Here is a 21,627-nt window from a genome sequence, read left to right as displayed (position 1 = left end):
ACACAGCCAAGACAACGCAGGAGTGGCTTCTGGACAAGTCTCTGAATGTCCTTGATTGTCCCAGCCAGAGCCTGGACATGAACCCGATTTGAATATCTTTGGAGAGACCTGAAAATAGCTGTGCAGCAATGCTCCACATCCAACCTGACAGAGCTTGAGTGGATCTGCAAAGAAGAATGGGAGAAACTCCCCAAATACAGGTGTGCCAAGCTTGTAGCGTCATACCCAAGAAGACTTGAAGCACCTTGGCTGCAATTCTTTAATAAAGTACTGAGTAAAGGGTCTGAATACATTTCAGTTACATTTTTTTTTAAATTTGCAAAAATGTCTAAACCTGTTTTTGCTTTGTCATTATGGGGTGTTGTGTGTAGATTGAGGGGAAAGTCAAGGGGTCTGATTTTTATATTTTCATTTGACCTTTATTTAACTAGGCAAGTCAGTTAAGAACTAATTGTTATTTACAATGACGGCCTACACCAGCGAAACCCGGACGACACTGGGCCAATTGTGCGCCGCCCTATGGGACTCCCAATCACGGCCGGTTGTGATACAGCCTGGATTCGAACCAGGGTATCTCTAGTGACGCCTCTAGCACTGAGTTGCATTGCCTTAGACCGCCGCGCCACTCGGGAGACCTGTCCGAAGGCACTGTAGATGGAATTGCAAAATACATCAAATGTAGTGTAACATTTTTTAACTAGATGTGGCTGTCATTTTATAGACAAAGGGATAAATAAGTAGCGTATCATTTTTAAATGTCTGCATGCTTTTCCCCTCAGAGAAAAAAATAGCTGACTTCAAAATTCTTCAACGGTAGGATACACCTGAGAATCCTCCGCCAGAGCATGCAATCAAGGAGATGAGCGAACTCCTTTGTTCACCTGTTAACAAATTGACACTCCAACATATGTCGACCACTTATCCGTTTCCGGGTCACAGATGAGAGGAGGACGGAGGAGTTGAGGAGAGGACAGACTTTTACCCAATTGAGAAAAGGCTGACACACAGAGACACTGTCTGATTTTTTTTTTGCCCGTGATCTAATTGGTCTTTTGAACTGCGTTGTTGTCCTGTTTCCTTCTACAGTAAATGTGGGACTCTTCCTCCAGAAAGCTGCTTCTTCAGCCTCATCTGCAGCGCTGGATCCTTCATGGGTGAGTCTCTGTCTACACACATGAACTGATCTGGGTTGTCGGGATTAATCAATTAACTTCTCTGGGATATGTGGGACGCTAACGTCCCACTTGGCCAAAAGCCAGAAAAAATGCAGCGCGTCAAATATATTACTATAAAAAGCAATCTTTCATGAAATAACACATGAAAGACACCAAATTAAAGCTACACATGTTGTGAATCCAGCCAACATGTCTGATTTCAAAAAGGATTTACGGCGAAAGCACACCAAACGATTATGTTAGGTCAGTACATAGCCACAGAAAAACACAGCCATTTTCCCAGCCAAAGATAGGAGTCACAAAAAGCAGAAATAGAGAAAATGAATCACTAACCTTCGATGATCTTCATCAGATGACACTCATAGGTCATCATGTTACACAATACATGTATGTTTTGTTCGATAATTTGCATATTTATATCCAAAATTCTTAGTTTACATTGGCGCCATGTTCAGAAATGCCTTCAAAATATCCAGAGAAATTGCAGAGAGCCACATCTAATAACAGAAATACTCATCATACACTTTGATGAAAGATACATGTTTTACATAGAATTAAAGATACACTTGTTCTTAATGCAACCGCTGTGTCAGATTTCAAAAAAACATTACGGAAAAAGCACACCATGCAATAATCTGAGACGGCGCTCAGATATAAACAACATTTCTCCGCCATGGAGTCAACAGAAATACGAAATTACATCATAAATATTCCCTTATCTTTGATCTTCATCAGAATGCACTCCCAGGAATCCTACTTCCACAATAACTTGTTGTTTTGTTGATAATGTCCATTATTTATGTCCAAATAGCTACTTTTGCTAGCACGTTTAGTACACATGTCCAAACACTCGCGCAGATCCAGGCGAACATCAGACAAAAACTTCAAAAAGTTATATTACAGGTCGAATAAACTGGTCAAACTAAGTAGAGAATCAATCCTCAGGATGTTATCATAAATATTCAGTAACGTTCCAACCGGAGAATTCCTTTGTGTCTACAGAAGTAATGGAACGCAAGACGATATCATTTGGAATGCGTGTGACCAGGAACTGGCATTTTGCCAGACCACTGACTGAAACACCTCCCATCCGACCCCACATCACAGTAGAGGCTTCATTCAACGTTCTACAGACTGTTGACATCTAGTGGAAGGCGTAGGAAGTGCAAACAGATCCATATCTTACTGGGATTTGAATAGGCGACGAGTTAAAAATCGACCAGCCTCAAAATCCAAACAGGAAATGAGAATTCTTTCTCAGGTTTTTGCCTGCCATATGAGTTCTGTTATACTCACAGACATCATTCAAACAGTTTTAGAAACTGCAGAGTGTTTTATATCCAATAGTAATAATAATATGCATATATTAGCAGAGTAGGAGGCAGTTCACTCTGGGCACGCTATTCATCCAAAGTGAAAATGCTGCCCCCTATCCTAGACAAGTTAACTCAAGTTAGCTTTTCGTAATACATTTTTTTTGTTGCTAAAAAGCATTCAAAATACACTGAAAACATCAAATACCTATTTACTATATACAATTTATACACCTAAAAACAATGCAATGTCACAAGTTGACTGAGGGGAAGAAAAAAAAAAGTGTGCTTTGTCAATGTACCTGATTTTGCTGACTGTTACTTTGGACAAAATCAAGATGTCAATATTCTTGTAATGCTATTTGTATAATCTCAAATTACAGGTCAATTTGAGCAAATTCTGAATTTGCGTTGATCATGATTAGTCACAGCAAATCCTGTGATAAACTTGATAAAATGTTGGAATTGTTTAACAGCCCTAGAACTCATACATCATGTGCACGTGTCGTGCCCTGTGTGTGTCGGCAGTTTGAGTTTAACAGCTCCAGTCAATGATTCCCAGCTGTGGCTGAGCCCACTCCATTGACACACAGCCCTGGGTATGCATGTGTCTGTGTGCCCGTGTGTTATCCACTGTGGGCCAGGGCGGCCGGACATAATGCCAAGCATCAGAGAGCCAGCTCTGCTTTGTGTCTGTGTACGACTGTGTGTTCATAGTTGTGTGTTTCCGTGTCCCTACCTTACTCTCAGGGGAGAAGAAGCTTGATGATGACCACTGCTATTTAAGGTCTGCTGGCTGGCTGTAGCAGCTTTTAAAGCCAGACTCGGTATGTCCCAAATCAAATTAGACTATTTTTCTGGTTTAAAATACAGTACCAGTCAAAAGTTTGGACACACCTACTCATACCAGAGTTTTTGTTTTTTGTACTATTTTCTATATTGTAGAATAATAGTGAAGACCTAAACTATGAAATAACACATGGAATCATGTAGTAACCACTTTTTAAAAAAACATCTAAATATAAAAATGCGTTTGAGCCAATCAGTTGTATTGTGACAAGGTAGGGTTAGCATACAGAAGATAGCCCTATTTGGTAAAAGACCAAGTCCATATTATGGCAAGAACAGCTCAGATAAGCAAAGAGAAACGACAGTCCATCACTACTTTAAGATATGAAGGTCAGTCAATCCAGAAAATTTCAATAACATTGAAAGTTTCTTCAAGTGCAGTCGCAAAAACCATCAAGCACTATGATGAAACTGGCTCTCATGAGGACTGCCACAGCAAAGGAAGACCCAGAGTTACCTCTGCTGCAGAGGACAAGTTCATTAGAGTTACCACCCTCAGAAGTGTTCAGGGTTCCATTTTAGCTTCTATGGTGTTCTCAATTTGTATGAGTGATTTGGGAAATGGGATGCAACCAGCAAAGTTGCATCTATATGCAGACGATACAGTCATATTCATGTGCTTCTCTGGTTCAGGCTGTTGAAGAGCTCCAGACGGCTTTTTAGTTACTGCAGGCCTCCCTTTATGTTCTCAAACTGGTCTTGAATCTACAAAAAACACATTTCATGAACTTTACCAGAGCTCGCTCTCAGCCAGAGAAGGTTAGCATTGTCACATCTTGTGGCTTATCCATTGAAAATGTGTCATCCTACAAATACCTTTGTATATGGTTGGATGACCAGTTGTCCTTTTAAAGTTCATATGGATACTCTTGTGAGAAAGCTTAAATTTAAATTGGGTTTTTATTTTTGGAATAAGGCTTGCTTCCCAGTTATGGCTAGAAAGAAGCTTGTTCAGGCCACTTTTCTCTCTGTCATTGATTACGGTGACTTGTTGTATATGCATGCAGCCTCTGTCTTAGAGGCTGGACTCTGTTTATCATGCATCCTTGCGCTTTTATTACAAATGCCAAGTCACTCACCCACCATTGCACCTTGTACCAAATGGTAGGTTAGACCTCACTTTATATGCGCAGAAAGCTAAATTTTTATGTGTTTATCTACAAAGCCTTTTTTGGTAAACTCCCTCTTTACCTCTGTAGTCTGGTCTCTTTCACCACCAGCAGTTATCATACCTGGTCTGCTAGGTGGTTGCTACTTAAAGCCCCCAGAACATTCACAGTTTTTGACTGCGTTCTCATCTTGTGCACCAGAGGCATGGAGTAGTCTACAATCCATGCTTCATCTAGATATGTTAGTGCCACTGAATTAATTTCAAATATTGATGGGAAACTGTTACTGAGGAGTGTAAATGCTTTGTTTTAGGCTGGATTATGTTGTATGTTTTATTTCTGGAATGTATTGATTGTTGCTGCCTTGGCCAGGTCTCCCTTGAAAAAGAGACTGGGTCTCAATGGGCTTTTCCTGGTTAAATAAAGCTTAAATAAAAAAAAAGTTAACTGCAACTCAGATTGCAGCCCAAATAAATGCTTCAGAGTTCAAGTAACAGACACATTTCAACATCAACTGTTCAGAGGAGACTGCGTGAATCAGGCCTTCATGGTCGATTTGCTGCAAAGAAACCACTACTAAAAGACGCCAATAAGAAGAAGAGACTTGCTTGGGCAAAGAAACATGATCAATGGAGATTAGACCGGTGGAAATCTGTGTGAGTCCAAATTTGAGATTTTTTGGTTCCAACTACTGAGTCTGTGAGACGCAAAGTAGGTGAACGGATGATCTCCGCATGTGTGGTTCCCACCATGAAGTATGGAGGAGGAGGTGTGATGGTATTTAGAATTCAAGGCACACCTAACCAGCATGGCTACCACAGCATTCTGCAGCGATATGCCATCCCATCTGCTTTGCGCTTAGTCCCACTATCATTTGTTTTTCAACAGGACAATGACCCAAAACACACCTCCAGGCAGTGTAGGGGCTATTTGACCAAGAAGGAGAGTGATGGAGTTCTGCATCAGATGACCTGGCCTCTACAATTACCCAACCTCAACCCAAATTAGATAGTTTGGGATGAGTTGGACCGCAGAGTGAAGAAAAAGCAGCCAACAAGTACTCAGCATATGTGGGAACTCCTTCAAGACTGTTGGAAAAGCATACCTCATGAAGCTGGTTAAAAGAATGCCAAGAGTGTGCAAAGCTGTCATCAAGGCAAAGGGTGGCTACTTTGAAGAATCTCAAATATAAAATATATTTTGATTTGGTTACTACATTATTCCATATGTGTTATTTCATATTTTTTATGTCTTCACTATTATCCTACAATGATAAAAAAAATGAAGGTTTTATGTAGTTAAAATATATATAAGTAGAGCAGCTTTGTTTACAAATTGCAGGTGACATTCCTCCAGGTAATTATAATGCATAGAATGTGGTATGATCAATAGGTCTATCTGGTCCTCTGATCCATCCACTACTACAGCAAACTTGGCAAAAAAAGAAACGTTCTCTCACTGTCAACTGCGTTAATTTTCAGCAAACTTAACGTGTAAATATTTGTATGAACATAAGATTCTACAACTGAGACATAAACTGAACAAGTTCCACAGACATGTGACTAACAGAAATGGAATAATGTGTCCCTGAACAAAGGGGGGAGGTCAAAATCAAAAGTAACAGTCAGTATCTGTTGTGGCCACCAGCTGCTTTAAGTACTGCAGTGCATCTCCTCCTTATGGACTGCACCAGATTTGCCAGTTCTTGCTGTGAGATGTTACCCCACTCTTCCACCAAGGCACCTGTAAGTCCCTGGACATTTCTGGGGTGAATCAAGTTTTTTTTTTTTTTTTTTTTTTAATGGCTCTAGCCCTCACCCTCTGATCTAACAGGTCCCAGATGTGCTCAATGGGATTGAGATCCGGGCTCTTTGCTGGCCATGGCAGAACACTGACATTCCGGTTTTGCAGGAAATCACGCACAGAACGAGTAGTGTGGCTTTGTCATGTCATGATGACCCTGCAGGAAGGGTACCACATGAGGGAGGAGGATGTCTTCCCTGTAACGCACAGCGTTGAGATTGCCTGCAATGACAACAAGCTAAGTCCGATGATGCTGTGACACACCACCCCAGACCTTGATGGACCCTCCACCTCCAAATCGATCCCGCTTTAGAGTACAGGCCTCGGTGTAACGCTCATTCCTATGACGATACACGCAAATCCGACCATCATCCCTGGTGAGACAAAACTGCGACTCGTCAGTGAAGAGCACTTTTTGCCGGTGATGTCTGGTGGGCCTACAAGCCCTCAGTCCAGCCTCTCAGCCTATTGTGGACAGTCTGAGCATTGATGGAGGGATTGTGCGTTCCTGGTGTAACTCGGACAGTTGTTGTTGCCATCCTGTACCTGTTCCGCAGGTGTGAGGTTCGGATGTACCGATCCTGTGCAGGTTTTGTAACACGTGGTCTGCCACTGTGAGGATGACCAGCTGTCCGTTCTGTCTCCCTGTAGCGCTGTCTTAGGCGTCACAGTACGGCCATTGCAATTTATTGCCCTGGCCACACCTGCAGGCCTCCTTGCAGCATGCCTAAGGCACGTTCACGCAGATGAGCAAGGTTGGCTGGCCCAGCTGTCTGATACTGACTGGAAGGGTGGCTGGCCCAGCTGTCTGATACTGACTGGAAGGGTGGCTGGCCCAGCTGTCTGATACTGACTGACTGACTGGAAGGGTGGCTGGCCCAGCTGTCTGATACTGACTGACTGACTGGAAGGGTGGCTGGCTCAGCTGTCTGATACTGACTGGAAGGGTGGCTGGCCCAGCTGTCTGATACTGACTGGAAGGGTGGCTGGCCCAGCTGTCTGATACTGACTGGAAGGGTGGCTGGCCCAGCTGTCTGATACTGACTGGAAGGGTGGCTGGCCCAGCTGTCTGATACTGACTGGAAGGGTGGCTGGCCCAGCTGTCTGATACTGACTGGAAGGGTGGCTGGCCCAGCTGTCTGATACTGACTGGAAGGGTGGCTGGCCCAGCTGTCTGATACTGACTGGAAGGGTGGCTGGCCCAGCTGTCTGATACTGACTGGAAGGGTGGCTGGCCCAGCTGTCTGATACTGACTGACTGGAAGGGTGGCTGGCCCAGCGGCCACTTGAACTCTCAGAGCACGTTATGACGTCTGGCCTGGGTTTGATTACATTGTCTTGCCTGAGTTTGTTTTGTCTCCCCGACAGTTTGGTATTTCACCATCACAAATAACGTAAATGTGACTTACTAAGATTAAAGTGGTAGTTCACCCAAAAGGGTTTTGTTTCTGTGGCACTGTTTCCACATGCTAATGTTTTAGCATTTGTTGCACAAATCCAATTCAAGTCATGGGACCCATATTGGCATTTTTCACAAATGTTCAACGATTAGTGACTCTGTGGAGCTTCGCAATCAATTTGAGATACTTTTGGATGATTTGAACAAATGCTATTATTGGTCATGTGGAATCAGTGCCAGGGAAACTAAACCAAAGCATGAGTTGCTGTCATACCCTGTCCATGGTCTGCTTACAGGGTAAGCAAGCCAATATGTCATTTTGTAATTTGGGTGAACTATCCCTTGAACATTACATATTTTAGTGGACTACTTTTGACCAGGGCCCTATGTAGGAAATAGGGTGTCATTTGGGACGTTGCCCAGGACATTTGTCCCTCCCGGAGCCTCGATAAGCACTTTCCCTCACTTAACTTAGCTCTGACTTGACCCCACAGAGAACCGAGATTGCTTAACTTAGTTCTGACGTGAGAAAACAGATAGCCAATCACTCCATATTGGGTAGAAAACGGGGAGAGGGAGCTATAGAGGGTCGTAATGAATAGGAGAAACATTGCTTTAGTTTAGATCAAAACTTCAGGGAACTGATTCTTCAGGGTGTGTAGCAGCTGAGTTTAGAGAATGTGTCATTCCATTTGATTTCATTTGTACTTTTTGACTGCAACCCTTTTGATTTGAACAAAACTTTCCATACGTATTTGCCCATGGAAGAAGTGGTCAGAAAGTGACTTTTTGGATCTGAATGGCAAAACATTCAGAAGATAGAAGTGCCCAAAGTTGACCCATTTTTGCATACCCCACCACACAATGAGACATCCATGTCTTCATCACTGGAAAATATAAACTGTGGTGTTTAATTTAAAAGCTTACAAAAGGGTTTTCAAACTATTTGATAATTTAATGGAATTATGCAATCTTTCATCATCTGAGGTGTTTGTTGTGCCCGCCATCGGTTGAGGCGCAGCATACTCTCGAATACAGAGTGGGTCTGGCTCAAACCCATGGCTCAGGTTCCCCCTCTCCTTCCTGAGTTCAGAGAGAACCAGAGCAACTCGTCGAGTAGTGGGGACAGCGGGTTAGGGAGAGGAACAGAAACAGGCACATGATGATCTGTGGTTAGGGCACGTTTACTTTAATTTGGGATTAGCTTTTGTAAATGTCCATAGCCATGTTCTTCAATGCAATGCCAGGGTCATTCATAAGGTGAATGCACCAATTTGTAAGTCGCTCTGGATAAGAGCGTCTGCTAAAAGACTTAAATGTAAATGTCATTCATTAGAGCACTCATTTCAAACATAACAAAGTTTTGCAATGCAAAATGAAAACAAGCTTTTATTTTCCTACAGGTAGTCCCTCCCTGTTTCAGTCCAGTTTTCTTCTAGCTAGTGAACCTTGTTCAGAGGTGCTACAGTATGTCCTTCCATGGTAACATGGCAGTCACTGCAGGGGCTTACTCATCAATTGCTTTAGTTAGTACACATTCTGAGTCTACCGGTCATCCCATAATAGATTCAAAAGGTAGACTCGGAGAAGGATACTGTTGCTATCGTCAACGACACTGAATGTACTGCCAGATGTTTTCAGGGGGAAATGTATATTTGATTATCAAACTTCAACATGTTTAAGCATTAAAAGCCTACGGTAGGGTCATGCACTGAAGGCTTCAATATGAAAACTGTTGTTTTTAAATAAATACACAGCTGGACCTTATTGACGAAGACTGCTAGCTAGGCAACCAGCCAGTGCACAGACCAGAAAGACACTGTAATTGAATGCAGTAAATGCCAATTAACTTTCTTTCTCCTCAGTGTTTTCTGTTGAATAGGAACCAGAACAGAGAGAGAAATAAGGCACCATTTCCCTTTCCTACTAGCCTGGAGACAAGGCTGTTTGTTTTTCCATGCTTGTAACTTACCTCACTTCTCTGAAATGACTTGGGTGCACTGAACACACATGCGCGTAGGCATCACACACACACACACACACACACACACACACACACACACACAATGAAACCCCATTTTATTTTCTTCTTACCAATGTCTGTGTGTCTTCAGCTTAATGCCCTGCGGCAGGGGAACTCTAGCTAGCTGCTTTTGTTGGTCTGTTCTTTCATAACATCACTCTGCCCCTAGGTGTATGTTTACTGCCAGAATTCCTTCTGTCCCATATTGTATGTTTAAATTATTGTCAGAACTGTGGTGCTTTTGTCTTCTCTCGGTATTTGTCCAGTCTGTGGTGCTTTTGTCTTCCCTCGGTCTTTGTCCAGACTGTGTGTGTGTGTCCTGTAGTGACGCCAGGCAGGGTTGGCACAGCAACACCCATACCAACACCTGTCTGGGCTTAGCAACAATGGTATTTCGACCCACCATTGAGGAAACCCTAACCTACCTTAAGGAGCCTGTGGTGGAGGCCCTACTTCAACAGTACTAGTCCCTCCCACCTTGGAACGGGCCCCTGTTCATTAGGGATTTAACAGATAAAAAAGACTGAAACAGTGAGGCATTATGTGGGCTTGTGCAATTAGAAAAAAACATTGTTTTCTGTTGCAAAATATATATATATTTTTTATTCTGTTGCGTGCCCTCATGAACATGACCCGGGCATCTCAGCTTGAGGTCACGACACAAGGGGCTCCTAGTTCTCTACCCACCTCCTTCTCTCCATCCCACTCTCCCTTTCCTCCTTCCCACTCTCTTGTCGTCTCTCCCTCTCACTCTCTCCCCTTCCTCCCACTCTCACTCCACTCTTCCTTCCCTCACAGCTATCTTCAATTAGGCAGGTACAATGAAGCCCACACAGAGACCAGTGTAGCATGTCGGCATTAGGGACAGTACAACCAGTCCAAACCCATTAGCAATGACCCCTCGGTCTGTACCCCTTTCCTTTTCTCTCTCTATTTCACTAGTGTAACTCCTCTGGTCTCTCCTTCACCCTTTCTTCCCTATTCTTCCTCCTCCCTTCCCTAGTATTGTCACCTCGTGAATTTCCTGGAAACCATTGAAAAAAACTCTCGCTCTCTCTCTACAGTGATGGTGATAGTATTCCTACGTTATGCCCATGTGATAGAGAAGTATCAGAACTGTGTGTTGAACACAGCGGGCCTAACCACCGGCTGGATCTGTGCTGCAGGACTCATCATGATTGGCAACTTCCAGGTACGTGCGTTCAGCAACACAACAACTGTTTCACACTCTTCATCTGTCCCTACCTCTCCTCTCCTCTGCTGCCCCAACCCTTTTCTATTCTCTCCACCTCTCCTCTCCTTCCTCTGCTGGTGCCTCTGCATTCTAGACCTGCTTCATGTTGTAGTTATGGACCACTCACATATGGGAACACACAGACCCACACACACACTATTAGGGTAGTTAGTGAGGTGTCCCACCTTAATTCCTGCCCTGTGGTTGTTTAGTTGTTCAGGACATAGTTTCTGCAAGTTTAAATATTTGGAACTTTGGCACCGTGCGAGCGACTTGGCATCAATTTGGGGTACTATAGGAGGGTTGCCGTAGAGACTAGTGGAGGAAGGGGGGTGGGTTCCTTAACATTCAGTACAGTAGGCCTTTGCCTGCAATCAGTTATGTCTGAATGACTTCCTCCCTCTTTCCCTCTCTCCGTTTATCCTAATATCTCTCTGTCTATCCCTACTCTCTACTAGGCTTGTAAAATTCAGCAAACATTCATAAAATTCACAGGTATTTCAGAGAACGGTGATTCGTAGACCGAGGATATACCTACTCGCTTTTTCCCTCCTGACTTCAGGAATCCTCCACCAGGAGTAAAAACAATATAATAAAGTTTAAAATCTACTGCTTACTCTCTGGGCGTTCAGGGCTCTGGGCGGTGTGTTTGTGGAAGGAAGTGGTGTGTGTGTGTGTGTGTGTACAGGATGTTTCTACCCTGAATGCCAGACATGGACTTTTCATAACAAAACTGGAGAGGAGACGTGTAAAGCTGACACCTTCACTACTCCCTTGATTCTCCTTAAGGCGTCTGCATACTAGATTCGGTTTGCTCCTTGCAGAACTCTACTAGGCGACGTGAACGTCTGTTACTCGCATACTCCCTTAAAAGACCTTCGCTTGAAAAACGAGAAAAAAGCGGCAATAGTACTGTTTGTCCCACTTGAGACACCGTAGCCAGTATATACGTCCTCAAAATAGTCCGAATTAATCTAAGGTAACTCAAGAAATCTGTAATTCATTTAATGTTTTTTGCAGAGGTCTTCCCTCTACCAACTCTGGTGACTCATTAAAAATAGAGGACGTTGTTACTTCCATGGGTATTTACTGTACGTCTCTGAGCTTTCTGTACTTCCTTGAAATGAACACCCACTAAATACACTAAGAGGGATATTACAGATGGTGCTGATTTTTTTTTTGATAATTAATAATAACCTTATTTGTATAGTGCTTTTCAGTACAAGTAACAGTGTTTCACACAATAAAATAATTAAATAAAACCACTTACAAAGCAACGACAGGAGGAATACAGTTTTTATTTAACCTTTATTTAACTAGGCAAGTCTGTTAAGAACAAATTCTTATTTACAATGACGGCCTACCCCGGCCAAACCCAGACGATGCTGGGCCAATTGTGTGCCGCCCTATGGGACTCCCAATCACGGCCGGATGTGATACAGCCTGGATTCGAACCAGGAACTGTAGTGACGCCTCTTCCACTGAGATGCAGTGCCTTAGACCTCTGTGCCACTCGGGGCCCGGGAGGAAGGAGAATTAATGAGAAGCATCCCAAATGTCAAACAAACTGAAGCATTCATCTTTTCAAAGAAAAACCTTCAAATCCCTAACTAACAATTAGTCGTCATGCCATGTCATGATATGACTCGGGGTGTTAATGTGAGAGCTTCCTGACAGGGGAGGTTGTTAGACATGGTTGTGTGAAGATGAATGTGAAACTCCATGTTTAGTGACTATCTCAGGAAAGCACTGAGGATTTTAAGCCTGACAACTTAGAGCCCCATGGCAGGATAACCCATGCTCAAGGAAAGATTTTTCACCTAGTCTGAAACGATAATATAACTGCTTCAGATGGGAAGCATGCGGACACCTTTAGCCTCTGTGTGTGTGTGTCAAAGCAAAAGTAAGAGCAAAGATTTTGATCACTAAAGCAAGAAACACCACAGCCTGTCGTTTCCTATGGGAACAGATGTCATAGTGGGCAGAGCCAAGCAAGGAGGTGGGCAGAGCCAAGCAAGGAGGTGGGCAGAGCCAAGCAAGGAGGTGGGCAGAGCCAAGCAAGGAGGTGGGCAGAGCCAAGCAAGGAGGTGGGCAGAGCCAAGCAAGGAGGTGGGCAGAGCCAAGCAAGGAGGTGGGCAGAGCCAAGCAAGGAGGTGGGCAGAGCCAAGCAAGGAGGTGGGCAGAGCCAAGCAAGGAGGTGGGCAGAGCCAAGCAAGGAGGTGGGCAGAGCCAAGCAAGGAGGTGGGCAGAGCCAAGCAAGGAGGTGGGCAGAGCCAAGCAAGGAGGTGGGCAGAGCCAAGCAAGGAGGTGGGCAGAGCCAAGCAAGGAGGTGGGCAGAGCCAAGCAAGGAGGTGGGCAGAGCCAAGCAAGGAGGTGGGCAGAGCCAAGCAAGGAGGTGGGCAGAGCCAAGCAAGGAGGTGGGCAGAGCCAAGCAAGGAGGTGGGCAGAGCCAAGCAAGGAGGTGGGCAGAGCCAAGCAAGGAGGTGGGCAGAGCCAAGCAAGGAGGTGGGCAGAGCCAAGCAAGGAGGTGGGCAGAGCCAAGCAAGGAGGTGGGCAGAGCCAAGCAAGGAGGTGGGCAGAGCCAAGCAAGGAGGTGGGCAGAGCCAAGCAAGGAGGTGGGCAGAGCCAAGCAAGGAGGTGGGCAGAGCCAAGCAAGGAGGTGGGCAGAGCCAAGCAAGGAGGTGGGCAGAGCCAAGCAAGGAGGTGGGCAGAGCCAAGCAAGGAGGTGGGCAGAGCCAAGCAAGGAGGTGGGCAGAGCCAAGCAAGGAGGTGGGCAGAGCCAAGCAAGGAGGTGGGCAGAGCCAAGCAAGGAGGTGGGCAGAGCCAAGCAAGGAGGTGGGCAGAGCCAAGCAAGGAGGTGGGCAGAGCCAAGCAAGGAGGTGGGCAGAGCCAAGCAAGGAGGTGGGCAGAGCCAAGCATGAGCTAGCAAGATCCTATTGGCCTGTTCTAACGTACATCTGTATATTTCCGTTAGGGAACGCCTATTCTGTGACATGGCCGTGTGCAATAAATCAATTTGACTTTGCACTCCTTCTAAACAACGCAATTTAAAAATATATATAACATTTGTCTACTCTGTTCATAACAGATTATAGTTTTGGGAACAGAAAACGCTATTGAGATCAAATGTTTCATCGATGAGAAGATTTGCAGAATGTCGGCCAAAATCCATCTAGTTCCATCTTCTCCCACTGCCTGCCAGTGGGCTTCCTCTCACCTCCATATTTGGTAGTGAGTGACAACGCCAAGCGCATGCTTCATATTTATACATCCAGTGAAATATCTGTCTCATTGTTCGATCTGTGGTAAGAGCAGGGAGTAGCATCAGTGACTCACTTCCCTCCCTTTCTCCCTCTAACCCTCCTATCTTCTGGGGTCTGTCTGCCAGCAGAGCGTTGTGAAAAACTGGGGGGAAATTTTACGGGGGGGTGGGTTTAAGTGAGTCATCACGGCACGCATGTGTGTTTGTTACAGCCAGGAGCAGACTGTGTGCACACGTGTCACAGACCCCATCTGTACCCAATCAGAGCCAGTCTCTAGAACTTTCTGTACTCAATCACCAATCAGAGCCAGTCCCCACCGCAGTAGTGTTGGATGACATTTAATTCTATTAAACTTAATTAATTCAAAAAATTTGCTGCACAAAGCAATGCAAATATATATATATATATATATATATATATATATATATATATATATATATATATATATTATACATATTATACATGTATAGCTACATAAATACATAGACATAGCATATTTAACACTCACATTAGTAGACCGATTTGAAGCAGTGAAAATACAATAGGCAGTGTTTGCAGATGGAACAGAAGCACAAACAGTACTAAGATGAAAGCCTCACAGAGAGCATCAGAAGCAACACAAACTCTAAAAGTACTAGGCTATAATAACACTTTTAGGACATCATGTTGTGTTATGCAGGGCAGGACTCTTTGACTCGGATCCTTTTAGACAGGAGAGGACCTGAAATAGATGGCCCCAGAGACACACACACACACATCAGGGGTGGATGTGAATAGTACACTTCTTTGGGTGTTCTCTCTGTGGGCGCTGGCCGGGAGAGAGACCACAGGAAAGCAGGAAAGGAGGGGATGAGGCAGGCGGGCGGAGGGAGGTGGGAAAGGCATGACTGGTAGTCAGTCTGCTTCTCTCTCCCAGAGACAACTGAAGCTTCTCTGGGCCACAGACATCTCTCTTTACACCTATTTCACCATTCCAGTTCTCCCTGTTCTGAATGATCCTACCTTCTTTCTAAGCCTATTATTTGCTCTCTCACTATTAAAACCCCCTCTTTTTTTATACGTTCTGCATCATCCTGGCACTTAACCCTAATTGCTCCTGTAAGTCACTCTGGATAAGAGCGTCTGCTAAATGACTTTAATGTCAGTGTGTTACACAGCCTCTTCACCCTGCCTCCAACAGGTAGATTGACGTCCTAGCATTTACTGCCTGCCAAAGTCAACTGCGGGCTTTGGCTGGGCGGGCAGCATTAGAAAATATGGCTAGCTGAAGGGGTTTACATTGGAAAGACTTGCAGAAAGGCTGTACTTTCCTTTCCTCAACTCTACTTGTGTCTGTGTGCGCTCTAGTGTGTGACAGCTAAATAGGAAAGTGTTGGACCAGAAGCAATAGGATTTACCTAATGGACACTGCTACCGAGGAGAGGGATGAGAGGAGGGAGAGGTGTTACTGCACTGCAAGCTGTCTTTATCTGTATGTCAACAGTAATTATATACTGTATCTGTCATCTCTGGCTGTTTGGTCTTTGATTTTATAGGAAGAGCCATAGAGAGAAATGTAATTAATTTGGTCTTTAAGGAAGAGCCTAGAAAACCTACTGTCATTTCATACTGAGTTAGTGAGGGCAATGGAAAGCTGTTTCTGTAGCCGAAGCCTTTGGTCTGATAAATTAGACCCTTGTCTTAGTTAATAATAGCTAGTCTAACTTGTCATTTTCATATGGATTGTAGTAGTTCTGGGAGAACTACCAATTGCTGAAGGTGACTTGGCACACACAGACATTTATTCTGTCGGTCCCCTTGGTCTGGTCAGTACCCTGCATTGTTTAAAGCTGCTTTGAGTGTGTGTTCTGTTATCAGGTTCCATCAGTCTGTCTTGTGCCACTGAGGCCTCTCTTGCTCGCTCCCCCTCTCTCTTGCTCGCTCCCCCTCTCTCTCGCTCGCTCCCCCTCTCTCTCGCTCGCTCCCCCTCTCTCTCGCTCGCTCCCCCTCTCTCTCGCTCGCTCGCTCCCGCTCTCGCTCGCTCGCTCCCGCTCTCTCCCCCTCTCTCTGACTCCCACTCCCTCTATCCCTGTCTCTACAGTATCTTGTTCTGTCTAAAGAATGAATAAAAGTAACAGGTGGCTCCATTGACAACACAGCAGGGTCACTGAGTTACCTGACTCAGTAGTTTCAATGACTGACTACTGCTGCCCCCTTCTGGCCAAATTGAGCCACAGCAGCACTAGAGGCTGGAACACAGGGGGCTTTTGTCTAGAATCATATGCCATCATGTGTTTCAATGTGACGTCTTCAGTGTATTCAGTATGTGCCTTGTTCAATGCCCATTGAGACAATGAAAATCAAGCCTATGCTAATAAATGCATCTCTCTCATTCTACCTTCCCTCTCGCTCAATCCCTCCCAGGTGGACAATGCTAAGATCCTCCACTATGTGGGTGCAGGGGTAGCGTTCCCCACCAGTATGCTGTTTGTGTGTCTTCAGTCGGCTCTAACCTACAGGCTGGCCAAGACTCAGGGAGAATACAGCCTGGCTCACCTACGACTGGGCATGACACTACTGGCCTTCATCACCCTGGTGCTTAGTATCCTTTACTGCAAAAGACTCAATAAGATCTGTGTTATCTTCACAACCAAGGCCCTGCGATAGACTAACGTCCTGTCCGAGGGGGGGGGGGGGGGGGGGCTTACAGGTACATCAAGCTGTCTCACGCTACAGAAACAGGAGATGAGGTGTTAAGTCAAGGCTCATACTACTTATCACAACCAGAGGGAAGATGGAGGGGGGGTGTTGGAATGTGGGAGAGAAGCGAAGGATGGGGGGGTGGAGGAGCTGGAGAGTGGGGAGGGGGGTGGAGGAGCTGGGGAGGGGGGTGGAGGAGCTGGAGAGTGGGGAGGGGGGTGGAGGAGCTGGGGAGGGGGGTGGAGGAGCTGGAGAGTGGGGAGGGGGGTGGAGGAGCTGGAGAGTGGGGAGGGGGGTGGAGGAGCTGGAGAGTGGGGAGGGGGGTGGAGGAGCTGGAGAGTGGGGAGGGGGGTGGAGGAGCTGGAGAGTGGGGAGGGGGGTGGCGGAGCTGGAGAGCGGGGAGGGGGGTGGAGGAGCTGGAGAGTGGGGAGTGGGGTGGAGAGGGGGGTGGAGAGTGGGGAGTGGGGTGGAGAGTGGGGTGGAGAGTGGGGTGGAGAGTGGGGAGGGGGGTGGGGAGGGGGGTGGAGGAGCTGGAGAGTGGGGAGGGGGTGGAGGAGCTGGAGAGTGGGGAGAGTGGGGAGGAGCTGGAGAGTGGGGAGGGGCTGGAGAGTGGGGAGGGGCTGGAGAGTGGGGAGGGGCTGGAGAGTGGGGAGGGGGGTGTCGAGGAGCTGGAGAGTGTGGGGGGGTGTCGAGGAGCTGGAGAGTGTGGGGGGGTGTCGAGGAGCTGGAGCGTGTGGGGGGGAGCTGGAGCGTGTGGGGGGGAGCTGGAGCGTGTGGGGGGGAGCTGGAGCGTGTGGGGGGGAGCTGGAGCGTGTGGGGGGGAGCTGGAGCGTGTGGGGGGGAGCTGGAGCGTGTGGGGGGGAGCTGGAGCGTGTGGGGGGGAGCTGGAGCGTGTGGGGGGGGGGGGGGCTGGAGAGTGTGGGGGGGGGGGGACTGGAGAGTGGGGGGGGGGTCGAGGAGCTGGAGAGTGTGGGGGGGGACTGGAGAGTGTGGGGGGGGGGGACTGGAGAGTGGGGGTCGAGGAGCTGGAGAGTGTGGGGGGGGGGACTGGAGAGTGTGGGGGGGGGCTGGAGAGTGGGGGGGGGGACTGGCGAGTGTGTGGGGGGGGGGGGTAGAGGAGCTGGAGAGTGGGGGGGGAGACAGGGTATGAAATAGGGAGTTGAAGGTGGATAGGAATGTTGCTGGTGTAGTCCAATATAGGATACATCCACTCCCTACAGCTATCCACTAGTGCATAGGGCCCGGGCTAGGGTTTGTTTTGGGACTTGGACATCCTCTTCTCATGTCAGTCAGTCTGTCCGTCTGTTAGTTGTGCTCCTTGACCTCCCTGCCTCTAGGTGGGTTAGTCTCTGTCACTGTTTGTAACTCTGTTAGAGCTGCTCCTTGACCTTCTTGCCTCTAGCTGGCGTGTTCTTTATCCAGGAGAGCTTCGTCCTGCAGCACGCGTCGGCCATCTTTGAGTGGGTATTCTGCATCATCATCATGCTCTTCTATGGAACCTTCGCCTTCGAGTTCACCGGCGTCACAGGAGATACTGTGATGGTGCTAGCCAGAGGGGGAGCCCTGGGGCCCAACAGGAGAGGCCACAAAGTGGAGTCCCTAGGAGGTCCCATTCCACACCCCCCTGAGTCCATGTCAATGCTGTAGTCCCTGGGAGAGAAGCCAGAGAGCTTGCCTGTACCATTATCAATCTGGGGGAGGTGGAGGGACTTCTGAGTATCCATTGCCAAAACACCACCATTGCAGGGTGTGAAGTGGACTATGCCAATGCCACGTAAGCCAGGGGGAGTGGAGTAGACAATATGGGGCAGATGGGAGTTGGTACTGTTCCCCTGTCCCAGCCTCAAAAGACAATGCTTGTGTTTGCACGTCACTAAAGGAACCAAATCCTCTCTTCCATTTCTTTCATTCCCCCTTTTTCCAGCCAAAGGAGGAGTGGTGCTTTACAGGAAGTTTTCCCTACTGCTGTCTGACGTCACTGTCGTCTGGACGCAGGTTAAGAGAGGGGGGCAGGCTACCAGACGGCCAGAGAGAGAGAGAGCGAGAGGCTATATCATGAGAAAGAGAGGCTGATGGAAAACTAGAGGAATGCATTAGAGAAAAGAGAGAGACTGCCTGTGTGGGAGAGCTAGGCCTGTGTAATGTTAGATTTGCACATGAAATCTCTTTATTTTCAGAGACCGTTTAGTGAGCAGACAGCAGACCCCCAGTGCTAGAGTCCAAACAAGGCAAAAAGCTGCCGTCATTTGTTCTTTAAAACGCACAATAACAATACCATGACACCCGGGTCTCACATAGCTCCCAATATGCCAAATGGAATATTTGGGATATTTAAAATGGTTAAGTTGACTCTCCTCACATTTGGGGAAGACTAGCTAAAACGAATGTGTTCATGACATGGATGCTTCTCTGATTAACAGTGTCTTGGTCATTGAAACCCGGGTTTAAACCTGGGAATATCTGGCTGCCAGAATGACCTTATTTTTCTACTGAAGCTATGTAAACATGCCTTATAAAGCTGGACATTGTAATGCAGACTACAAATATCATTTTTTCCCCTCATGGTTATTAGATAAACTTGAGTATATGGAAAGCCAAACCTCCAATAGTATTTTATAAATGTTGACTGTAAAGTTCAACCTAAACTTATGGATGTTGGGAGGGGAGAAGAGGACTGGAAGAATCCAACTGTAAACCAGCTAATACAAGCCAGAGCTGTGCCTGGGCTGATCGAATTAAATCACAGAAAGTCTGAAAAATAGAGAATCTATTTATAGTCAAAGAAACAATGAGTGGACACGCCTTCTCTATTTCAGAGCTCCCTTTTTTCTATTTGTCAGCCTGGGTGTCAATCTTTTTCTGCTTCAGACAGCTTGTTACCGTCCCAGACTGCGTGTTACCGTCTCAGTCAACTTGTCAGTTGTTTTGCAAGGGTACAATGTATTGTTGAACGCTGAAACTACAGAACAGTCCTACACCCGGGTTATCTTCTTGGCTTTGGCTTTCTGTTCCTTTAGCTTATCCTGGCATAGGGACAAAAGGGAACGGGATGGAGCTTCTACTTGCTGCTGTTCTTCCATAGAATGTAGAGAGACAAACCATCCGTGTCCATTCTCCTGCCTGGAACTACACTGTGCCAAACTATCCTCCTGCATTTCAGAGCTTGTGCTAAGAGATCTTATTATGCAAATCTGTCTCCACTGTTTCAAAGCTGCCACATTAGCTATGATAATGAATAATAAATTGGTGGTGCTTATATTTGTCCTATTTCATACATGTACAAGTATGTGTTAATACGCAAGTACCATGTTCTACCAACTGAGCCACACGGGACCACCATGCTCTTCTATTGCTATCAACTGGTTCAAAGTGGCCTTATCAACTGTTGGATGAGTATAAGGCCTGTGTATTCTGACTGAATGCTGTGCCAACCAATCCCCAACATGACGTTCATCATCTATCTGTATGGGGGATATTAGTGCCAGAAAATGAATTGAATTCTGATTAATTGAATCTCGGTTTTCAAGTGGCCTTTAAATGCTATTTTCTTGAAACTGTCTTAATAAATCTCACTTACCAAGTATTGACTTACTCTGCCAAAGGTTATCAAATCATATGAGAGAGCTTCAAGAAGTAGGATGATGTTTTCACCTAGATACTTATCCAGGGTCAGTTTAGCATATTTCCTCTTTAATGGTTAGGATTGGGCCAGGGTTAATGTCTACGCTGAGCATCATGGTCATTAGTCACCAAACGGAAATAAACTGTCTGAAACAGGGAGGGACTAACTGGACTACCTGTCCAATGAAAAATTCATATTTTCACGGTCAATTTTGGAACATTATAAAACATTTTCCGTTACATGTCTTAATGAATACGACCCTTGTCAATGTTCTGTTTCTCTGTTTACTGATCTACCTTCAAACTTTTGCCTCTCAGGAATCTGTTACATCACCAGCTGGCTACAATCAGTGATTCTAAACAAAACTTCACTTTTTAAAGTATATTGTGTTTTAGGGAACTTGTTTTGACCAGTGGGTTGATTTTACTTTTCAATATTGTAGTGCCATTGGCTCTGCCCGTATCTGACCTGATTGGTCATGCCATGGTTCAATTGGTTCTATGTTCTATATTGAACCATATATTTACATATGGAGCTGGTTCTATGCTTTATCAAAGAAGGTCAACACTATACTGTAGAAATAGCAGTGGTGTTTATAAGTGCTTCATTCAGACATCATCAATACGGTTGATGGATAATCGCTAAAGTTTGGTTGCGTTTTATTTTTACATCCAAAGGTCTCTCTAAGGCTCTAAGTTGGTACACGTGTACTCACACAGAGTAGAGAACATTCCTCTATCTAGCTGTTGTCCTCATTGGTATGTTCATTAAGGTCTTACCTACCTACAGATATCCAAATTAAAATAGTGCCTAGAGAACATGTATGTGCCTTTTTTATTTTGACGAAACCAAAGAAAGAGATGTTCCAGGTTAAGTGTTTGTTATAATGAGAGAAGGAAGATGTTTAATTGCCTTAAATTGTTCTACAATAAAACTGTAAAATGAATTAACCTGTATTTCATCATTCAGTGTTCTTGTCCCCCCCCCCCCCCCCCCCCCCCCCCCCATCTCTTGCACATTTCCTCCTCTGGGGATCAACAAAGTAATATCTTAACATCTTTAGTTTATTTTACTCACCCTCTCATCACCTTTCTATGAACAATTAATTGCTAGGGAAAGGAGTAAATCTAGTCAGTTATACAACTGAATGCCTTCAAC

The 21,627-nt window shown here is 45.7% G+C and overlaps 1 pseudogene; it reads left to right on the top strand.

Moving 5' to 3' along the window:
• Positions 1-21,415, top strand: part of LOC129836524 (transmembrane protein 150A-like) — a 50,797-nt pseudogene extending 29,382 nt beyond the window's left edge.
• The last annotated feature ends 212 nt before the right edge of the window (positions 21,416-21,627 follow it).

This window comes from Salvelinus fontinalis, chromosome 37 (genome assembly GCF_029448725.1).
Source record: "Salvelinus fontinalis isolate EN_2023a chromosome 37, ASM2944872v1, whole genome shotgun sequence".
NCBI lineage: Eukaryota > Metazoa > Chordata > Actinopteri > Salmoniformes > Salmonidae > Salvelinus > Salvelinus fontinalis.
Note: the sequence above shows the minus strand (reverse complement) of the source record. Positions and strands in the feature narration are given on the sequence as shown.